This window comes from Lactuca saligna, chromosome 7 (genome assembly GCF_052625555.1).
Source record: "Lactuca saligna cultivar CGN05327 chromosome 7, ASM5262555v1, whole genome shotgun sequence".
Taxonomy (NCBI): Eukaryota; Viridiplantae; Streptophyta; class Magnoliopsida; order Asterales; family Asteraceae; genus Lactuca; species Lactuca saligna.
This window is the reverse complement of record NC_136423.1, coordinates 127215340-127236769: the sequence shown is the minus strand read 5'-3', so window position 1 is coordinate 127236769 and position 21430 is coordinate 127215340. Positions and strand designations below refer to the sequence as shown.

The 21430-nt window shown below is 29.5% G+C and overlaps 2 pseudogenes; both read right to left on the bottom strand.

Moving 5' to 3' along the window:
• Positions 1 to 12130: 12130 nt before the first annotated feature.
• Positions 12131 to 12718, bottom strand: LOC145006266 (miraculin pseudogene; annotated as a pseudogene).
• A 2322-nt stretch (positions 12719 to 15040) lies between these two features.
• On the bottom strand, positions 15041 to 15628 carry LOC145005277 (miraculin pseudogene; annotated as a pseudogene).
• Between the last annotated feature and the right edge of the window lie 5802 nt (positions 15629 to 21430).

Sequence of the window (21430 nt, the reverse complement as noted above, 5' to 3'; positions counted from 1 at the left end):
TCAACCCTAAAGTGTAATCATAAATAAACTAAATTTCAATTTTAAAATAATATCTTTAGTTATACTTATAAACATATGTCTTTAAGTTTTAACATATTATACTTAATTTAATAGATTTAAAATGTTGTTATATGTAAACCATTATCAGTTTAAAGCTACAATTTTTGAACAGTTTGGACAAAATACTTAAATTGTTTATTTAAATATAACATTACACTGTCAGTTTAACTAAAATATTTCCTAAAGATATTTTTATAATCGTGAAAAAATTTCAAATAAGTAGCTTAAAATAATTTACAATAAAAATAGTTAAAAATAAATCTATATAAATAATTATATTGTTATCTTTATAAAAAAAACAATGTTTGATATTTTAACAAATTATAATGATAGAAATTAAAACATTAAGCAAATAAATTTTAAAAATTAATTATTAATAATAACTCTCTCTCTCTCTCTCTCTCTATATATATATATATATATATATATATATATATATATATATACACACACATATATATATATATATACATATATATATATATATATATATATATATATATATATATATATATATATATAAACACATACACACGAGTGAGATACCCATGCGATACAACAGCGACAATTATTTCTTTCGAAAATTAGTTTCGAATGGACATTAGTTTTCTTTTGGTATATTATTTCTAGGTAGAAATAAAAAAGTTGCAACTAATCTTAAATAGATATATCCATGAGGTTTATTTCGCACACGATTAGTATGCAGGTAGTGTCACTGACGGTGAAAATTTTCTTTTCGATGAATATTTTTCTTTTGTTGACCATCAAATAATTTACTTAAAAAGAGACATATCATATCGGTGAATATTTTTATTTTGTTGACCATCAAATAATTTACTTAAAAAGAGACATATCATAATAAAAATACTGAATATACATTTATAATCTTATCTCTTTATGTTGCATAGATCTAGTTGTGTGAGGCAACTCTATCGTTTACACGTATTTAGTATTATATTTTTTTTGATGTATACCATTTCATTGATTAGATAAAATAAAAAACCATCAAAACCAATATCATAAAATTTTAGAATAGTTTCATTTTTGGCGATTAGTTCTCATTAGGCGGCCAACGATTAGTTTCCTCTCGTGTGATTTTATAGTATTTTTTTAACTTATATCATTTTATTGGTTATGTAAAAAAATAAACCAAAAAAACCTATACAAAAAATTTTAAGAATATTTTTATTTTTGGCGATTAGTTCTCGTTAGGGGAGTGGCGATTAGAATCCTCTCGTGGGATTCTATTGTAATTGTCCCATATGACTATTAATTTCTATTAATTACTAACACATTGTAGAAATTATAGATTTTCACAAATTTGCTATATTTCTTAGTTAATATCATTATTTTCCATTAATGTGTGTGTGTGTGTATATATATATATATATATATATATATATATATATATACCATCTTAGAAAGAGTTTATAAATGTGGGTGCCTCCAATTTTAAAACATTTTTCTTAAAATACAAGGAGAGCAATTGTAGACCATTGGATCCCAAATGGATGGTGATGATTCTTCTAATCCTAATCCTGATGAAATGCTTTAACTAATAGAAACAAAGTAAATTGTGTTCATATTAAAACTAGATTATGATTCGCGTTAAACGCGGGGAACATATTATATTAATAGGTGATATTGTCTTATGTGAAATTTTAATAAAAATGTTAGTTAGATTCATTTTTAGACTTTTTGAATAAAACTTATTAAATAAAAATATTTAATATTTATATTAGAGCAATTTGGTTTTTTAATACAATAAATTTTAACATAAATGATTCACGTGATCTGTGTTTTATCACAACATCATGCGACTTTTTGATTAAAACATGTTGTGTAGTAGCTTTATGAATTGACTTTGTCCCGTGTACCAACCTCCTTGGAGGATCACATGACTCTTTTCATATTGGCCCTGTAAAACCAAAAGCAGCAATAAGTTGTTATATGTACCAGCAATATTAAATTCTGCAAAGAAATTCGATAAACATTACAGTTTAAGTGCATTGTCATAACCGTAAACATCAAATTCAGATATTTTAATTTGGTATATTTATAAAGTATTTTTCCTTATAAGAATTAAAATATGATTTTTCAAGCTACACCCAATCACATATACATATCTTCTGATCAAAGAAATTATTATAAGAAAAAAAACATGTTATGAACAAAAATATAATATTAGTTTCATAATTTGCCAAAGGTTAACACTAATAAATTATATTGAATTTTCACAAATCTTGCATTTTGGTCAATGTATCCAACTAACAAATGAAATTCAGTTTAGAGGATTGATTCAATAAGTGCATCTATGACTTCTTGTAGCCAAATTTGAGGAAATGCTAAGACCTACCAATATATGAAGGAACAGTCTATAAGGCTACAATTGGTTTTTGGAGGGCAATACAAATTCAAAATCGTTAGTACATATCTTTCCTACATGCTTCAATTGTTAAATTTAGATCAAACTTGTCAAAATCAAATTATTAAAAAAAAAAAAAAAAAAAAAAAACAGATATATAACCTAGCAATCAAACAACATATTTTTCATAGAAATAAATATCATAAATCCACAATTTATACTTTATATAATTTTCTTAAATTATATCTTACCTTTTCATCTTTAATAGTTACTAACACATCTTTCTGCCTTATTGTTGTGACACGCATGTATATCAAAAATAAGAGAAAGAACTTTGGAGAACGAATGTTGATAGAGTGATCATTCATTGAAAACACAACAAAATTATTCATAGAGCCGCTAGGATTCTTCTATAGACCGCTAGAAGATCTGTATAGTGACAACCAATATGACTTCTATGAGAACGCACCATTTAAACTAACAGTTTTGATTAATGTAAGTGAAAAATCATTTGGAATACTTACCAATTGTGACTGTTTCTACTTGAATGTGAACATTAACATTGTTGTAGAGAAATAGAACTTCAAATGAATCCTACATAACCAAATTAACAAACATGACAACACAAAAAGAAGGCTAAATTGATATATAACCAATTAGGTTTTGTTGAACAATTCTTTCAATTTTTTCAATTTTATTTTATTACAAACCTATATGAGTAATCAATAATCTTAAGCAAGTGAAAGAAGTAATTGTTAATTTAAAGATAGTAAAAAAATGCAATATTGTGAAATTGCTTATAATTTGCATGTTTGCTTATTGTGTTGGAGGTACCCAACCACTTGGACATGTATTATTATTTGATTAACTAGTGAATTAATTACATTATAGAATATGAAATTTAACAATTGTTCAAATTCATTTACACTTGATTTATTAATAGAAAATTGACAAATTTATAGTCATAAAAGTATGCTTAATTCAACAATTTTTTATCAAAATTAGTAGAAAACCGAGTTTCTTAAAGAAACAAATCAAATACACAAAAACGATATAAATAAAAAACAAAGAATTGAGCAAAGAACATTTGAAGATCATCTCAGAAAGGTATGACCAATATGATTTTTTTAGCACTTTTCAATATAGTCATGGTTAATGTTTTCTCATCTTCAAGATGATAAGTACAAGTGAGTAGAGAAAATAAATTTATAAGCATAAAAATATGTTTAATTAAACAAATTTGTTATCAAAGTTAATGGAAAATATTTTTTTCGGAATACTCAATTATTAAGTATGTAGGATATTACCACTAAGGTATTTAGATTTTTGCATCATCCTCAAGCTTCAATACAAACATCAACTAATGCTTATCACTTTCAAGTAAAATTCTCTGCAATTTAGACTTAAATATAGTAAATATAATCAATAACATTATAAAAAAGGGTAAGTTTAAGAATAAATACATACAATTATTGAGTTAGATAGTTGGAAATCGAGCAATTGTAATTTAACATGTATCAAACCGATTATTACTTTCAGGTATTTACTATATTAATAACATTTAAATTCAAGATGACTGTTTTTTCCTTGATGAATTTTGGTACCATCTATCTACATTGCGAAAGAAATAGAATAATTATGAAGATATATCATGTTGATTTGCAAACATATAGGATGCTCAGTACATAAATTACGACTTTAAAATTGGAGAGGATTTGAATTTTGAATTTTGAATTTTATTTTAGGGATAGAGGCAGTTGGTGAAGGTTTGAGCGGAAGCATTAATAAACAACGTGTTTGACCAAACATTGGTCAATATGATATAAGCAACTTGATCTAAGGGTGGAAAATGTATAAGTGAAACATAATCAAAAGTCTTTATTGCTTTAGATGATGGAATAAAGTTTCTTTTTTAGACATAGATATCAATCTTCTATTTAGTAAATGTAAATGTTTTAGTCTTCATCTCTCTCTAGCATCATTGTAATGAGTTTTATTATTTAAATCTATAAAATTATATGATATCATTAATATCTAAGAATAATAATATTTCAATGGTAAATATTACTAATAAATTTATAAATAATTTCACAAGAAATATAAATAATTGTTTTTAACGGTTAAAAGATTTATAAAAGTTTTAATTTCCTAAAAATTGGTAGTTTTCTAATATTTATATTAAGGTTGTAATGAATAACATTGTAACAATATTGTTGAAATATTCACATTCAAATAGAATAATCGAGTAAAATATGATTAAATTTCTAAATTTATCTGAGTTTAAACCTAAAAGGAAAACAGATGAATAATTCAATATTTCATAAAACCCAAAATGTATTCAACTGATCAAAATTTTAACCCAAAAACGAATAGTATGAAATAAAGTCATCAAAAATCAAACCCCAAAACCAAATAGTATGTACACAAAATATGAAATGCATAATATTTAAATCACTCAACTACTCAAACAAAATCATGAAAATCATATATTATTTATCTTGCTTTAGATTAACAGTTTTGGTTTACCTTCTCTAGAAGTATGATTTGTCATTGATGTTAATGGTCGTTTGTTTGAGGACATGGTTGTCAGATTATCAACATCATAAACATCTTACAGGTTGCATTTTAATTATTCATGTCCATACATTTTTTTTAAACAATGTCCACTTAGTTAGTGGGCTTGTTGCAATGTTTTTACCAAGATTCGAAGCGGGTGTGGCGTTATCATCAGTAAACAAAACAACATCCTAAATGTAAAAAATAAATTCATATGTCAATCTAAAAGTTAATAATATTTTAAAGTTTTTAAAATATTAGATTTAGTTATATTATATTTAAAACCTTCTAATTTAATGTGTCTTGAGAGACGATTTCTGCCAATAAAACATTAAACGAATCAGATTCTGGCACCTACATTTGCAGTACATAGAAATATGTTAGTTGGTCAACTAAAATATAAAAAATGAATTTACTAAGTGTAATGTTTGTAGTATTATTCGTTTTCGTAAAAGAATGTTTCCTGTTTGATGCTAAATTTTTTCCAATTCAACAACGATTGTATTATTAACAGTGAAATTTGAGATTGTATAACCATCAACTTTGTTCTTTAAATTATAATGTGAAATTTGAATTTGAACACCAACTTTTTATGAAAAGGTACATTCAAAGCAAATGGATAAATCTCTATATTACCCCCCTAAAAATTAAAAAAAAAATGGTTATAAAATAGATAGACAAACGGTAAAAAATTAGTTTTATATAAATGAAGTTAATATCGATAACCTCATTAAACTTTTGAAGCAACTCTTGTGCAATTTTTTTTCCAGAAGTTTCTTTGTGTCACGATCAAATAACGTAAGTGATACCAAACCGGTAAAGTCTTGTACTTGAATGTCGATTTCGAAACTAAAGTTATTGATATAAACAAATACAGTAATATAAAATTAGAAATTTTAACTAAAGAGTATAATAATATGTATAAAAGAACTATTGAAAAACTTATAACAAGATATATGTATTTGTTCATGCAAGGTGAAGTGTAACAATAAAAAACTTCTTTATCTTGCTTTTGGTCCGTTCCACGAGTTTTGTCATACATTAAAACAGCTCTTATGGATTTCTCTTGACAAACATAGGTCAACATATTAAAAAAATTAATATAAAGGATATAATTTTGTTTCTATAACTAAATGAATGAAACTAATATACTTAAAGTAGATTGATTAATTTTTTCATGACTTCTCAACAGGAATACAGTAATAACAAGTAATAAGAACAAAGTAAATACAAGAAATTGTAGAAGAAGAATGAGAACATGGTAAAGAAAGAACCTAGAAAAAAAGAATTATAGAATAAGATCATTGAAGAATAACACTTTAAATCATACGATTCAATCCAAAATCGTTAAAAAAAAAAAAAAAAAAAAAAAAAAAAAAAAAAAAACTTCAATGGAATCGTATATATATATTTTTTTTCAATAAGAAAATCATTATCTTACAAAAAAAAAATTGGATCCTAAAATATTATCTTGGAGATTTTCAGTTATTCACCTGAAAAAAATGATATCATTTATATTGAATCAAAATTTCAAATTAATTGACTTGCTTAATTAATGAGTTTTAAATTCAAAACCGTTATCTCAAATTGATTTATTTTACGTGGGATATACCAGGAGATAAATTATAAATAATATTGACTTTATTTTTTACTCTTAAATATTTTGCGAATTTAATAGGATTAAATTAGATTTTAAAGGTTAATGACCAAATTATTGATATGCTTATTTAATGAGTTTTTTTTTTTAAAATAAATAAAAACTAAACGGGTTTGAATTTTGAAACCATAAGATATAAATAAGGGAGTTAAATTAGGAATAATATTAATTAGAGAAACTAATTTCTCGTATATAAATAGAATGATATGTTGTAATTGATAATATAATTATTGAATTTAAAGATTCTATAATTATTAAGAATTCTATAATTAAATGTAATTGTGTTTGATTTTTATTTGAAGAAGATGATGTAGGCAATCTAATCTAATGGTGGAAAACATCGGATTCAAATGCAATCAAGGGTCCTGATTGCTTTATTGATGAATTAGTGATTCTCTTTTAATAATATTTAGACATGACATGGAATGGTATAGATGATGTCCATGTTGGCAATCCATGTGCCCAAAGCTCACATAGTCTTCAGTGAAAATATACACTCCCCAAAACTCTCAATGAGTGGATTCAAATTTTAAATCTTGATTCCTGATCTTAACTTTTTCAAAATCTCGCCCTCTCTCTGTCTCTCTCAGAAACAACCATCAATCATATAGTTCCTCTCCCCCACCATGTACCGCCGCCTTCTCCACCACATACAACCACTTCGTCACTTACCACATGCTCCACCACTACCGTCTTCTCCGCTTCCACATGACCACCACCTTCAACAGCCACCACCATCCATCGATGTCGCTGTTTTCGCTTCCATTACGTCTCCCCCTATTTCTTCTTCTACATATAGGTAACTTATCAACCACACACCATTTATTTGACGATTTCTTTCTCTACTATAGAAACGGGAAAGATACATGGGAAAGACAAAAATTTCATTGCCATTGCTTAGAATACATCATCTCACGATTAAATATCTTCCCCAGTCGATCTACACGTGTAAGTTATATATCTATTTTTTTTTTGTTTTTCTTCCTCAATGAAGACAAAGCCAGTTTAGGGTTTTTACGTTTTTCTTATTTGGTTCATGTCAATTGAATGTATTTTGTGTTTCTCCAGGGTATTTTGATGTTTCTAAAATTGAAATCGAACAGGGGATTGGCGTCTCTAACATTCAAATCAAATAGGTTCGCATTTTAAGCTTCCTTAATCCACAACTCTGAACAAGAAAAAAGATAAAATAATAATAATAATAATAATAATAATAATAATAATAATAATAACTAGAAAGGTTACCCCCGCTACGTGGGGGCCAGAAGCTTTCAATGTTGTTTCCGAATCGATAAATATGATAGACGTAGAAAGTGCAAGGATGAAAAGCCCGGGCTTTGCCCTAGAGCGTTTTTTTTCATGTTTTTATGAAAAAATGTAAAAAGTGTCAAAATGGCTAAAGAATTATAAGGGTAGGAATTAGCAATTTTGTCGAAAAGGGATCAAAGTTATCAAACCATTAAGGTTTTGTGATCAAACTTTAAATATTAAAAGGTCCTAAAAAGTATAAAAATATTGATTGTAATGACCAAAAGTGTCAAAATGGCCAAAGAATGAGGAACAAAATTGCTAAAAAACATCTAAATTTACTATTCCTATCTTTGAAGCCTAACAATAGTACATGGACCAATTCTACCAAAAAAAATGGTAAGTTTACTATTCCTAAGATTCATTTCTTTAATATATATATATATATATATATATATATATATATATATATATATATATATATATATATAGCTTCTTTTTCATTTGTGTAGAATCGTAGACAGAGGACGGAAAAGAAACTTGGCGACCCTGAAGCCTAACCATCAGAGGTTTGATTTTGATTTCTTTTTATGTTTTTGCGGTCAAAGATGGGTGAAGATATATCTGGAGGAGACGGGTCTGTGAAATGAGTTGAAAGGTTATTTTATTTTCAATCTTTTCATCTATATGGGTTTCAAATCAAAGTCCATGGAATTTTTGTTGTTTGTTTTGTGATTTGCAAGTAGCGAAAAAACTATGAGAGGAACTGGTGTTCTTTTGGGTAAAATTTACAACCATGGCATATATTAAATTACACATAATCAATTAAAATATATGAATTTAAACCCTTATTTTTTATTTAATTTTTGTGTATGTGTATAGGATCTGTTGGCCAAGGCGCCGACAAATATATCTATGGTCATAGTTAGAGGCAACCGAGACACAAAATGCTGCTATGTAATCTTGGCAACCAATGTCAACTACTTTGAATTCTATTTTTAGGGTGCTGGAAAATATTTGTGTTTATCTTTATATGTATATGTGTGTGCACCACTATCTATATCGCTCAAATGAAAAACTTGAGTTTCCATTTTTTTAAATGTTTATTAAAACGATCAACATTTATTGGATGAAGAAGAAGAAAATAAAGGTCAAATGAAAAACTTGTAACTTCCACTTTTTACATGGCTTACCATCCCCTTATTTTCTTTACACAAATACATACATTACCACACACATACAGATTCACACATACACACTTTAGTGAGCTGAACATGGTTGATGCATGGGAAATATCTTTACTTATTTTGAGATATCGAAGTTGGGTTCTTTGTTATTTCATATATTCTCAAAACAGATTTGGTCTTTTTGTTATCTAAGATTAACTCACAACATTGCTTTTTTTTTAGATCTTACACCAGATTTAATTACAACAGGTTTGGTGGTGGCCAGTTAAATAGAAAGGTATACCTTTTTATTTCTCACAATATAATGATTTTGAACCAGTTTGATGTTTCTTTAATAATGATATGTTGGATTTTGTTCGTAGAAGTTGAATGTAGCATGGTTAAAAGCTCTGAATTTTTTGTTCCATGTTTCACTTATTTATATTAAAGCATTCAAATCATTTTTATTAAGGCATTTAATATGAAATAACAACCGACTTATGGATCTAAAATAAAATTTTGATAATTTATGAACACTAATAGTCTAGTTTTGTTTTTTTATTAAGCCATCGTACTTTGGAAATGTCTACTTGAATATAGCAATGAAAATTACAAACGTGGTTGTAACTGTGTAGATGTTCTAATTTGGGATTTTTTTGGATTAAATCCAAGAAATAGAAACATGCTTTACAAATTAATGAAAGTATGTTGTTATTATTTTCCATGTGGTTTCAATTTTTATAGTGTTTGAATGTTAATTTTGGTGCATACATTTTGATCGAAAGAAGTAGCATCCTTCTAGCACCCAAAAAATTCAGAACCCGATCAGATGACGGGTGCAGGTTCGCCGAATAAAATTTGAGAATTTTCAACATTGTGTTGGTTATGATTTGTAAAATTTGGGCAAGGTACAAATCTCTTACATTTAAACATTTTGGGTTGAAGGTCATATATGTGCTATTTTGGTATCGGATTTGATTCCCATATTTCTAATTTTGTTTTCATTTTGTGTTGGTTATATCTTCATTTAACAAATCAAACCTATAAACTTTTTTTAGGGAAATAATTAGGGTTTCCACTATTTATTTTAATTCAAATCATGGTATTTGAAACGTTTCAAAGGTCCGAATGAAAAAAATGTAAAAATGTTTGTTGATCTTGGTGATAGGGGATTGAATTTGATGTATCTGATAATGATGATACGGGAGTGGAGAAACCTAAAGTGAATTTGGCTTTGATGTGTTTTTGTAATCTTTTAATATTGAAGTTCTAAAGCAATGATTTTTTTTCTCTTCTAGATTTGGGTTAATGATCTAGTTATATTTTGCTGCTAAACATGATTCAGTTGATGAGTCAAAGTCACAAGACAACTCATGATGATGCAATTAAGAAGGTTTTTAGATTTTGTGAAAAATTGTATCTCGTGCGTATATGTATATAACATTATTAGTTTATGTTGCATGGTGAAACAAAAATGACCCGATACCTTATTTTTTGTTCAATAGTTAGTATTTTTTTTAATCATAACTAATATACATTTATTTTTAAACCAAATAATTAATATATTTTCCTTTTAACTAAAAACCATGTACATTTAAAACAAAATAACAAAATACTTTTATTTTTAACCCAAATAAAAAAATACTTTTATTCAGCGAAAGAAATCGATGGATGGAAATTAATAATCAGAATAAAACAAATCGCTATATATATTGAAAATTAATAATTTAAGTCACTTATGTATAAGACACATCATAATATAAAACAAATATATGTTATACCAAATATAAAATAAAATAAATAAACATGGTATATGCCAAATATAAAATGGAAATCACAATTTAAGGGGGTGTTTGGCTTAGTTTTTCACAGCCGAAAGTCCTTTTTGGAAAAGAAAAAAAACGAAAAATGTTTGGCAAAACTAGTTTTAAAAGCTATTTTTTGAGTTTTGATACAAAGAAAATGAACTTTTTAGAAAAGTCGGGAAAACCTGACTTTTTATGACTTTTCCAAAAAAGGATTTTTGGGCTGTAAAAAGCTAAACTAAACATCCCCTAAGAATTAACATTAATTACAGATTAATATTTTCAACTACTTGAGATTTTAATAGAATATTTTGTACATCATTTAACTTCAAAGTTATCTATTTATAATTTTACTCTAAACCAACTTAAAACATTTTTTAAGTTGAAAAATACATCTAACATAATAAGTTCATTCTTCAAAAATTTCATGTTTTCTTATTAAATTATTCAAGTGCACCTTGACTTTCGTTTTAACCACTTCAGGTTTGAATTATCTCTATTTTTTCTTTAGTTAAATATGTTATAAACATTATTAAAATAACAATAAATATTAGGAGAAACTGTTAAAAAATCAGAATATCATAGTTGATGTATTAAAAAAACCGTAATTTGCAATATAAAAATCATAGTTTTAAATTAATATTTCGTAACGTGAGTACATAAATATTGGCATATACCAAAGTCTGTTACACTCTTAAATCATTAAACTTTTCAAATTAATATTAGAGGCGACCTTTAAAGATCAATAAGAAACGATACCAGCATTGTTTGAATATTAAAACATATTGATGAAAATCAAAAATTGATGAGGAGGTGGTGACGTTTAGATAGATAAAGAGATGGAGGAAAGGGGATGGGATATTATTTTGTTTTTCTATTTTCTTTTAGCTGCTGAAATATTAAGTAAAATGAAAATAAAATAAGAAGGGAAAATCAGGTGTTAGGGTCTGTTAAATTTTTGTTAAATTTTAGGAATCTAAATTTGACAATATATATATATATATATATATATATATATATATATATATATATATATATATATATATATATATATATATTGGAAAACGTTGGGCTTCGAAAAAAAATTGGACAGAAAGTGCACCATTTTGTGATCCAATTAGACAATGTTTTCAATTCACTATAATAAATGTCAATTAAATCTTTATTTGATATAATGGCCCATGGTTATTTATTTCTATTTAAAATACATGTATATTAAAATAAAAGCGGTTCTTGTGAAAATAAAAATAAAGAAAACAAAGATATAAAATAATTATGCCTTCTTAAACATAATCTTAAAAGGCACTTCATTAACAGCCAGACGTCTACTTCCATTTTTAGCAATCACAACACCAATATTTCCACAAATAGGCCTGCAAAGGTCACATACTTTCGGGCAGAACACAAGCTTCTAACCATCCTCATACTTTTCTATATTAAACTAGTTATTGATGGTTTCCTGACTAGGGTTTCCTGCTACTCCATGACCAGTTGTGATAAGTTGTCCATCGTACTCCTCGAGCATCCAAACATTCGACTGAAGGCAGGTAGATGCACTCGAGAATATAATGTTGAGATCTGTTGATTCCCAGATGAAACCTTTCTTAGGGTTTACCGGTGTAAATGTCAGTGGCATGCCATTATCTACTTCTTGATTGGCTTGGACAATGTCAAGTGGGCATGACTCATTTCTCGTGGAGGCAAGTGTAACACCGCCACCCATTCCTCGGATCACAGGCAAGATGTAGTACTTTGTACCAGAACGCACCAAGTTCCCATCAAGGTCTCGAACTTGAGTTGGAGATGGTTGGCATATTGAAATGGGGATTGCGGAGAACATAAGTAGTAACAATGTTTTCATCTTGGTTTTAAGTTTTTTTTATATACACTTATTGCTAAATTTGAGGTGTGGTTTAAGTTTGATGGATATAACACGTATTTATAATGGGGAACAAATCGGTATACATTTGGGAATGGTTGTAGGCTACACGTAACTGCTTAGACAAGTCAGACAATCCAATCTCATTAAGCTAGGAGTTAATGTTCCAAATATATTAAATACAATTTAACAAGGTAACAGAAAGCCAATTGGGATGTATAGATGCACTATTGTCAAAACGTTTTAATGTGAGGGTCCATGGTGCAAATCATATAATAAAACCTCACACACACACACACACTCTCTCTCTCTCTCTCTATATATATATATATATATATACACACACACACACACACACGTACACACCAGTGAGATACCCATGCAATCCAACAACGACAAATATTTCTTTTGGAAATTAGTTTCGAATGGCAATTAGTATTCTTTTGGTATGTTATTTCTAGGTAAAAATAAAAAAGTTGCAACTAATATTAAATAGATATAACCATGAGGTTTATTTCGCACACGATTAGTGCCCATGTAATGTCACACACAATGAAAAAATTTCTTTTGTTGAATATTTTTCTTTTGTTGACCATCAAATAATTTACTTAAAAAGAGACATTGAATATACATTTATAATCTTATCTTTTTTTATGTTACATACATCTAACTGTTTCAGGCAAATCTATCTTTTATAGGTATTTAGTATTATATTTTTTTGACGTATACCATTTCATTGATTAGGTAAAATAAAAAAAAAACCCAGCAAAACTAATATCATAAAATTTTAGAATAGTTTCATTTTTGGCGATTAGTTCTCGTTAGGCGGCCAACGAGTAGTTTCCTCTCGTGTGATTCTATGATATTTTTTTAACGTATATCATTTTATTGGTTAGGTAAAAGAATAAACCAACAAAACCGATATAAAAAATTTTAAGAATATTTTTATTTTTGGTGATTAGTACTTGTTAGGGGACTGACGATTAGAATCCTCTCGTGGGATTATGTTGTAATTGTCCCATATCACTATTAATTTCTATTAATTACTAAATCGTTATACAAATTATAGATTTTCACGAATTTGCTATATTTCTTAGTTAATATCATTATTTTCCATTAATGTTATATATATATATATATATATATATATATATATATATATATATATATATATATATTGAAAATTAATAATTTAAGTTACTTTTGTATAAGAGGCGTCATAATATAAAATAAATAAATGTTATACAAAATATAAAATAAAATAAATACACATGGTATATTCAAATATAAAATGGAAATCACATATTTAAGAATTAACATTCATTACAGACTAGTATTTTCAGCTACTTGTGATTTTAATAAAATATTTTGTACATCATTTAACTTCAAAGTTATCCATTTACAATTTTACTCAAAACCAACTTAAAACATTTTTTATGTTGAAAAATACATCTAATATTATAAGTTCATTCTTCAATATTTCATGTTTTCTTATTAAATTATTAAAGTGTACCTTGACTTGGGTTTTAATCACTTCAGGTTTGAATTAAATCTAGTTTTTGTTTTGTTAAATATGTTATAAACATTATTAAAATAACAATAAATATTAAGGGAAACTATTTAAAAATAAGAATACCATAGTTTGATATATTAACAGAAACCATAATTTGTAATATAAAAATCATAGTTTTAAATTAATTTTTCCTAACATGATTACATAAATATTGGTATACACTAAAGTTTGTTATACTCCTAAATCATTAAACCTTTCAAATTAATATTTGAGGAGACCTTTAAAGATCCATAAGAAATGATACCAACATTGTTTAAATGTTAAAACATTTTGATGAAAATGAAAAATTGATGAGGAGGTGGTGGCGTTTAGAGAGATAAATACATGGAGGAAAGGGGGTGGGAAGTTATTTTCTTTTTCTATTTTCTTTTAGGTGCTGAAATATTAAGTAAAATGAAAATAAAGTAAGAAGGGAAAATGAGGTGTTAGGGTCTGTTAAATTTTTCAGGAACCTAAATTACACACACACACACACACACACACACACACATATATATATATATATATATATATATTGGAAAACATTGGGCTTCGAAAAAAAAATTGGACAGAAAGTGCACCATTTTGTGATCCAATTAGACAATGTTTTCAATTCACTGTAATAAATATCAATTAAATCTTTATTTGATATAATGGCCCATGGTTATTTATTTCTATTCAAAATACATGTATATTAAAATAAAAGCGGTTCTTGTGAAAATAAAAATAAAGAAAACAAAGATATAAAATAATTATGCCTTCTTAAACATAATCTTAAAAGGCACTTCATTAACAGCCAGACGTCTACTTCCATTTTTAGCAATCACAACACCAATATTTCCACAAATAGGCCTGCAAAGGTCACATACTTTCGAGCAGAACACAAGCTTGTAACCATCCTCATACTTTTCTATCTTAAACCAGTTATTGATGGTTTCTTGACTAGGGTTTCCTGCTACTCCATGACCAGTTGTGATAAGTTGTCCATCGTACTCCTCGAGCATCCAAACTTTCGACTGAAGGCAGGTAGATGCACCCGAGAATATAATGTTGAGATCAGTTGATTCCCGGATGACACCTTTCTTAGGGTTTACCGGTGTAAATGTCAGTTGCATGCCATTATCTACTTCTTGATTGGCTTGGACAATGTCAAGTGGGCATGACTCATTTCTCGTGGAGGCAAGTGTAACACCGCCACCCATTCCTCGGATCACAGGCAAGATGTAGTACTTTGTACCAGAACGCACCAAGTTCCCATCAAGGTCTCGAACTTGAGTTGGAGATGGTTGGCATATTGAAATGGGGATTGCGGAGAACATACGTAGTAACAATGTTTTCATCTTGGTTAGTTGTTTTTATATAGACTTGTTGATAAATTTGAGGTGTGTTTTAAGTTTGATGGAGATAACACGTATTTATAATGGGGATTACATCGGTATGCATTTTGGGAATGGTTGTAGGCTACACGTAACTGCTTAGACAAGTCAGACAATCCAATTTTAATAACGGTAGGAATTGATGTTCCAAATATATTAAATACTATTTAACGAGGTAACAGATAGCCAATTGAGTTGTATAAATGCATTATGGTCAAAACGGTTTGATGTGAGGGTCCATGGTGCAAATCATATAATTAAACCTATGTATATATATATATATATATATATATATATATATATATATATATATATATATATATATATATATATACACACACACACACACACACACACAGACACACGCGCACGCGAGTAAGATGCTCATGTGATGCAACGACGATAAATATTTATTTCGGAAATTGGTTTCGAGTGGCGATTAGTTTTCTTTCGGTATGTTATTTCTGGTTAAAAATAAAAAAGTTCAAATAATCTTAGATAGATATGACAATGTGGTTTCCTTCGCACAAGATTTTACTACCCACACAATATCGCAGACATTAAATATTTTTCTTTTGTTGACAAAAAAAATAATTACTTACAAAGAGACACGTCATATTAGAAATACAGAATATACATTTACGATATTATAGTTTTTTATGTTATATAGATCAAGTTTTTATGTTATATAGATGTAGTTGTGTTATGTAAACCTATCTTTGATAGGTATTTAGTGTTGTATTTTTTTTAGCATATACCATTTTGTTGGTCAGGTAAAATAAAGAAACCAACAAAACCAATATCATAAATTATTAGAATAGTTTCATTTTCGGCGATTAGTTCGAAGATTAGTTTCCTCTTATGTGATTCTTTGATAATTTTTCAATGCTTACCATTTTATTGGTTAGGTTAAAGAAAAACCAACAAAAGCAATATCATAAATTTGAAGAATAGTTTCATTTTGGGTGATTAGTTCTCATTAGTTGGCTGACGATGAGTTTTCTCTTGTGTGATTCTTTTGTAATTGTCCCATGTGAAGATTAATTATTAATCACTAAACAAATTATAGACTTTTACCAGCTGCTATATATCTTAGTTCATGTCATTATTTTCCATTAATGCTTGTTATATATAAATTTGAAAATCAATAATTTAGGTCACTTGCGTATAAGATACATCCTAATAGAAAATAAATACACATCATTCCAAATATAATTAAAATAATACACATGATGTATACCAAACATTAAACAGAAGTCACATATTTCAGAATTAAAACTGATTATAGACTGATATTTTTAACTACTTGAAATTTTAATTAAAGATTTATGGGTAAATATCACAAAAGACACTCTTTTTACACCGAAATTCGATTTTGACACTGTGTTTTTTTTGTGTCAATTTTGACACTCTGTTATTAATTTTTTACTAAATGTAACCATATGACTGGTTGCCTTCAGGTAAACCGGATTGAATATTGCTGAGTGGGCCATTTGCTTATGTGGCATACACGTAAGATCCTACATGGCAGTTGAGCCTTTATAAATGATCCCTAACGGCTTCAACCCTTTAGAACCCTAGATCGATCTTCACTTTTTCATCTCAGTTATTCATGAGGATTGTGCAATGGTGTCTTCGTCTCGATCAGCTGGATCAACAAGTGGGGTAAACAAGTCAAACAATGGTCCCTCTAGGACGTGTTACTGTGGAGTAATTTCCCCCTTGAAGATATCAACGAGTGAGAAGAATCCTGGAAGAAGATACTTTGGGTGCAGGTACTGGCCCGATGAAGTTGAAGACTGTGGCTACTTTGAATGGTATGACGATGAAGTAAGTCCATGGTATAAGGAACTTCTGTTTGAAGTTATGGAAAAGAAGAAAAAAAGCACTGGACAGGGAAAAGGGAACCCTCATCATGATGAAATAAGTTTGACGGATCTTGTTAGGGTTGTGATTGGTTTGCTTGTTATTTTGGTGGTCATGGTAGGGATTTTAATGTGGATGGTGTACAAGGGTTAAGTAGGAAGAGGTTGTGGTAGGTCTTTCGGTATGAATTAATGCCAATTAAGGTCCAATATTGACCATTTTTGTGTCTGGATGTATTGATGTACTACCTTTAAGTTTGTATGTTCCATTGTTGACCAATATTGATATATATGGTGAAGTGTATATGTTTGTAATTGTGAATTGGAAGTCTGATGCTAGTGAACCAAACTACCCTTTACTTATGGAATTATGATGGTATATGTTGGAAGTGGACCAAACTACCCTTTACTTATTGAATAAACCAATAAGCAAAAAAGAAAGGATGGTATATGTTGGAAGTGGACCAACCTACCCTTTACTTATCGAACAAACCAGTAAGCAAAAAAGAAAGGATGGTATATGTTGGAAGTGGACCTAAATACCCTTTACTTATGGAAGTATGATGGTATATGTTAGAAGTGGACCAAACTACCCTTTACTTATTGAACAAAATAGTAAGCAAAAAAGAAAGGACCTAAATACCCTTTACTTATGGAAGTATGATCGTATATGTTCGAAGTGGACCAAACTACCCTTTACTTATTGAACAAACCAGTAAACAAAAAAGAAAGGACCTAAATACCCTTACCTTATGTAACAGTTGGGATTATAAAAGATAATAATGCTTGACCATAAACACTATACCAACAATACCCTTTACTTATGTAACACAAAACACCATAACAAGGATAACATTTACAAAAGATAATTGATCATTTTGGCAATATATACCCATCCCATTTACAAAAGGGGTAGTAATGTTTGGGTATACCATATACAAAAGATAATTACAGTCAAGTGGATTACTTAAGGGTCCATTACATAATACAAAAAAGGATAACACAAACCAAGCCCATCAACCCCTAACCTTCTGCACCCTAATCTACTCCAAAGAAACAGGGTCCAACCTACTTCGACCTGGTCCAACAACCTTCTTTCCAACAACCTTCATTCCAGTCTGAATTTTAGTAATTCTCTCTGAAGGCCTCCTTGTTCTCATTAACCTTTGGGATGGTGGTGTCTCAACAATGCCTTCATCCTCTGTTTCTGGTACAATGTCAACTTCAGCCAAAACTTCAACATGTGGAACTTCTTCATGCATAGTTTCAAGAACAGGTGGAACTTCAGCCAAAACTTCAACATCTAAATCTTGTTCATATAGTAGATGATACACCTCATCCTTTGAGTATCCTGATGCAAGAAACTCTGTAGCATGTGCATCCACCTTCAAATCCTATACCAACATAACATCTTGCAGCCCTTCATCTTCAAAATACTTGCTACTACCTTCATGTATCCCTTTAACAGATTGAGATGCCTTTGCTTTACCCTATTAATAAAACAGTAATTGTGTTAACAATAGTAGACACTAAAGATTTGACTTTGAAAACCATAAAGCTTACCTTTTTTTTTTACTGTTACACCTTGCCTGTCCATCCATTTGCCCATCCATTTCCTGAGTGTGTTGAATCTTTTGACTTGTGGATGCTATTGTTTTTTTCATTGCCACATCCCTAGTCACTGGCCTACCCTTTCTTTTCTTTTCCTGTTGAGGTTGGGGCTTAGTTGGATTCTTGCAGGTTCTTTTGTTATGCCCTTCCTCCCAATAGTTCTGGCATATCTTTGTACCTCCAACAGACTTTAACTTCCTGTACTCTCCATCCTTCTCTGTGACATGTTTCCTTCTTCTGGTTTTAGGTCTTCCTGGCATCCTCCCTGCAGGTGGTGGCAGTGGCTTGGCATATGGTGTCCTGGCTCACATTCTACTACCATTTAGAGGCTTGATATTTCCTTTATAAGTCTTTGCAAACTTTTCTTTGGAAAACCATGAGCTGATCAATGTTTTAGGTTGTTGTTGTGTGTGGTTCATAGCTGCACATGCATGGATACATGGAATCCCAGATATTTCCCATAATCTACAAGTGCAGAATTGTTCTCCTAAGTCCACCTGAAAAGACTCAAATCCTAGTCTTACTTCAAATACATTTGTGTCACTAGCTACAACACTCCACAACCTGTAATTCATGCAATACATGTTAGTGAATAATCTTAATGAATACTGAATAATTTTAGTCAATAATGTTACCTCATATCTGTACACCAATCATCCAGCTTTGTCAATATTGTAGGGCATACATCTCCCATCCATGTTAAGTGTATTGTAGACATCCTATAAAACCTCTCCATAACATACATTATGAGCTCCTCCAATATAGTAAGTAGTGGCTTAGTCCTTGCCTCCAAAATTACTGAATTGAAGCTCTCTGATATACCATTTTCTACTGCTTCACATGCTCTACCTTCCTTATAAAATGCTCTGCTCCAACTCCTTGGGTTCCTTTCCATGAGATTGTCATAAGCACCCCCATTCATATCTTTGAGTTCCTCCATTGTCTCAAGAAAAGATGACTCTGTGGTTGACATTGAAGCTGCCCAAAAATGTCTCTTGTAATCAATCCCATTGTACACCTTTTTAAAGTTGACATACACATGTCTGGCACACTGCCTATGCTCAACTAATGCTAAATTCTCCTTTACAGCCTCTACTAAGCCCTACATTCATACAAAAAACAATTAAGATACAAAAAAGACTAACCATATATAAAAGAGTAAACAAACAAAAATGAGTAAGCATACCTTATGTTGATCAGAAATAATTGTCAACCCTTCACCTAACTCTAAGCCAAGGTCTTTCACAAGCAACTTAATAAACCACTCCCAGTTGTCCTTTTTTTCAACATCAACCACAAACCAGGCTATTGGATATACCTGGTTGTTCCCATCCCTACCTATTGCAGTGAGTAACTCCCCTTTGCATTGCCCTTTTAGAAAACAACCATCTAGTCCAATGACTCTCCTGCAACCCCTAATCCACCCATCCTTTATAGCCTTAAAACATACATAGAATCTTTTAAAAACACTGCTACCATCTTCTTTGATATCAAATCCAACCTTTGTTGTACTACTAGGGTTTGATCTGATGATCTCTCCTCCATATTCCCATATACGAGCATAATGCTCTGATAACTTTCCAGTTAAAATCTCTTGTGCTTTCCTATTAGCCCTATAGCATTGTCCCTTAGACACAATGCATAAAAATTTCTTCTTAATTTCTTCTTTCATCTCCCTGGCTTTCATTTTTGGTCTAACACACAATTTTTTCAAGAACTATTTGGCTATCCAGTCAGGATTAACCAATGTGGCATGGTTGTACTCCCTAACACAAGTACGCTTACTATTAAGTCCTTTAATTTGAAATGATTTCTCTTTGTTCATCCAGGATGCCCACAGCTTGAAGGTACATCTCTTGCCTTTATTGTCTAAACCACATTTTGCTTGAAGCCTTGTACTAGAAGATTTGGTGACCTTAATTGGATAACCATTGTGAACTGCATAGTTAGTCAGGCAGAACCTTAACTCAGTTTGATTAGCATACTTTTCACCAAAATGTGGTTTCATTTTATTCCAGTGAACAGAAGGGTCATGAACACTATATTTGGTTGGTTTTTGATCAATCTTATCCTCGTCATCTTCAATTTCATTATCAGAATGACCTTCTTCTCTAATGACTTCATCATCAACATTTTACCTCTTATTGTAAACAGGAACATTGCAGAAATCATAAAGAAAGGCATCAAAAGGTACCTTGAACTATGGAAAAGCGATGTGTTCATTTGCATCATAGTCACCCAATTCTGCATCGACAACAAATGCCCTTTCTGATTCACTCTCCGATTCCGA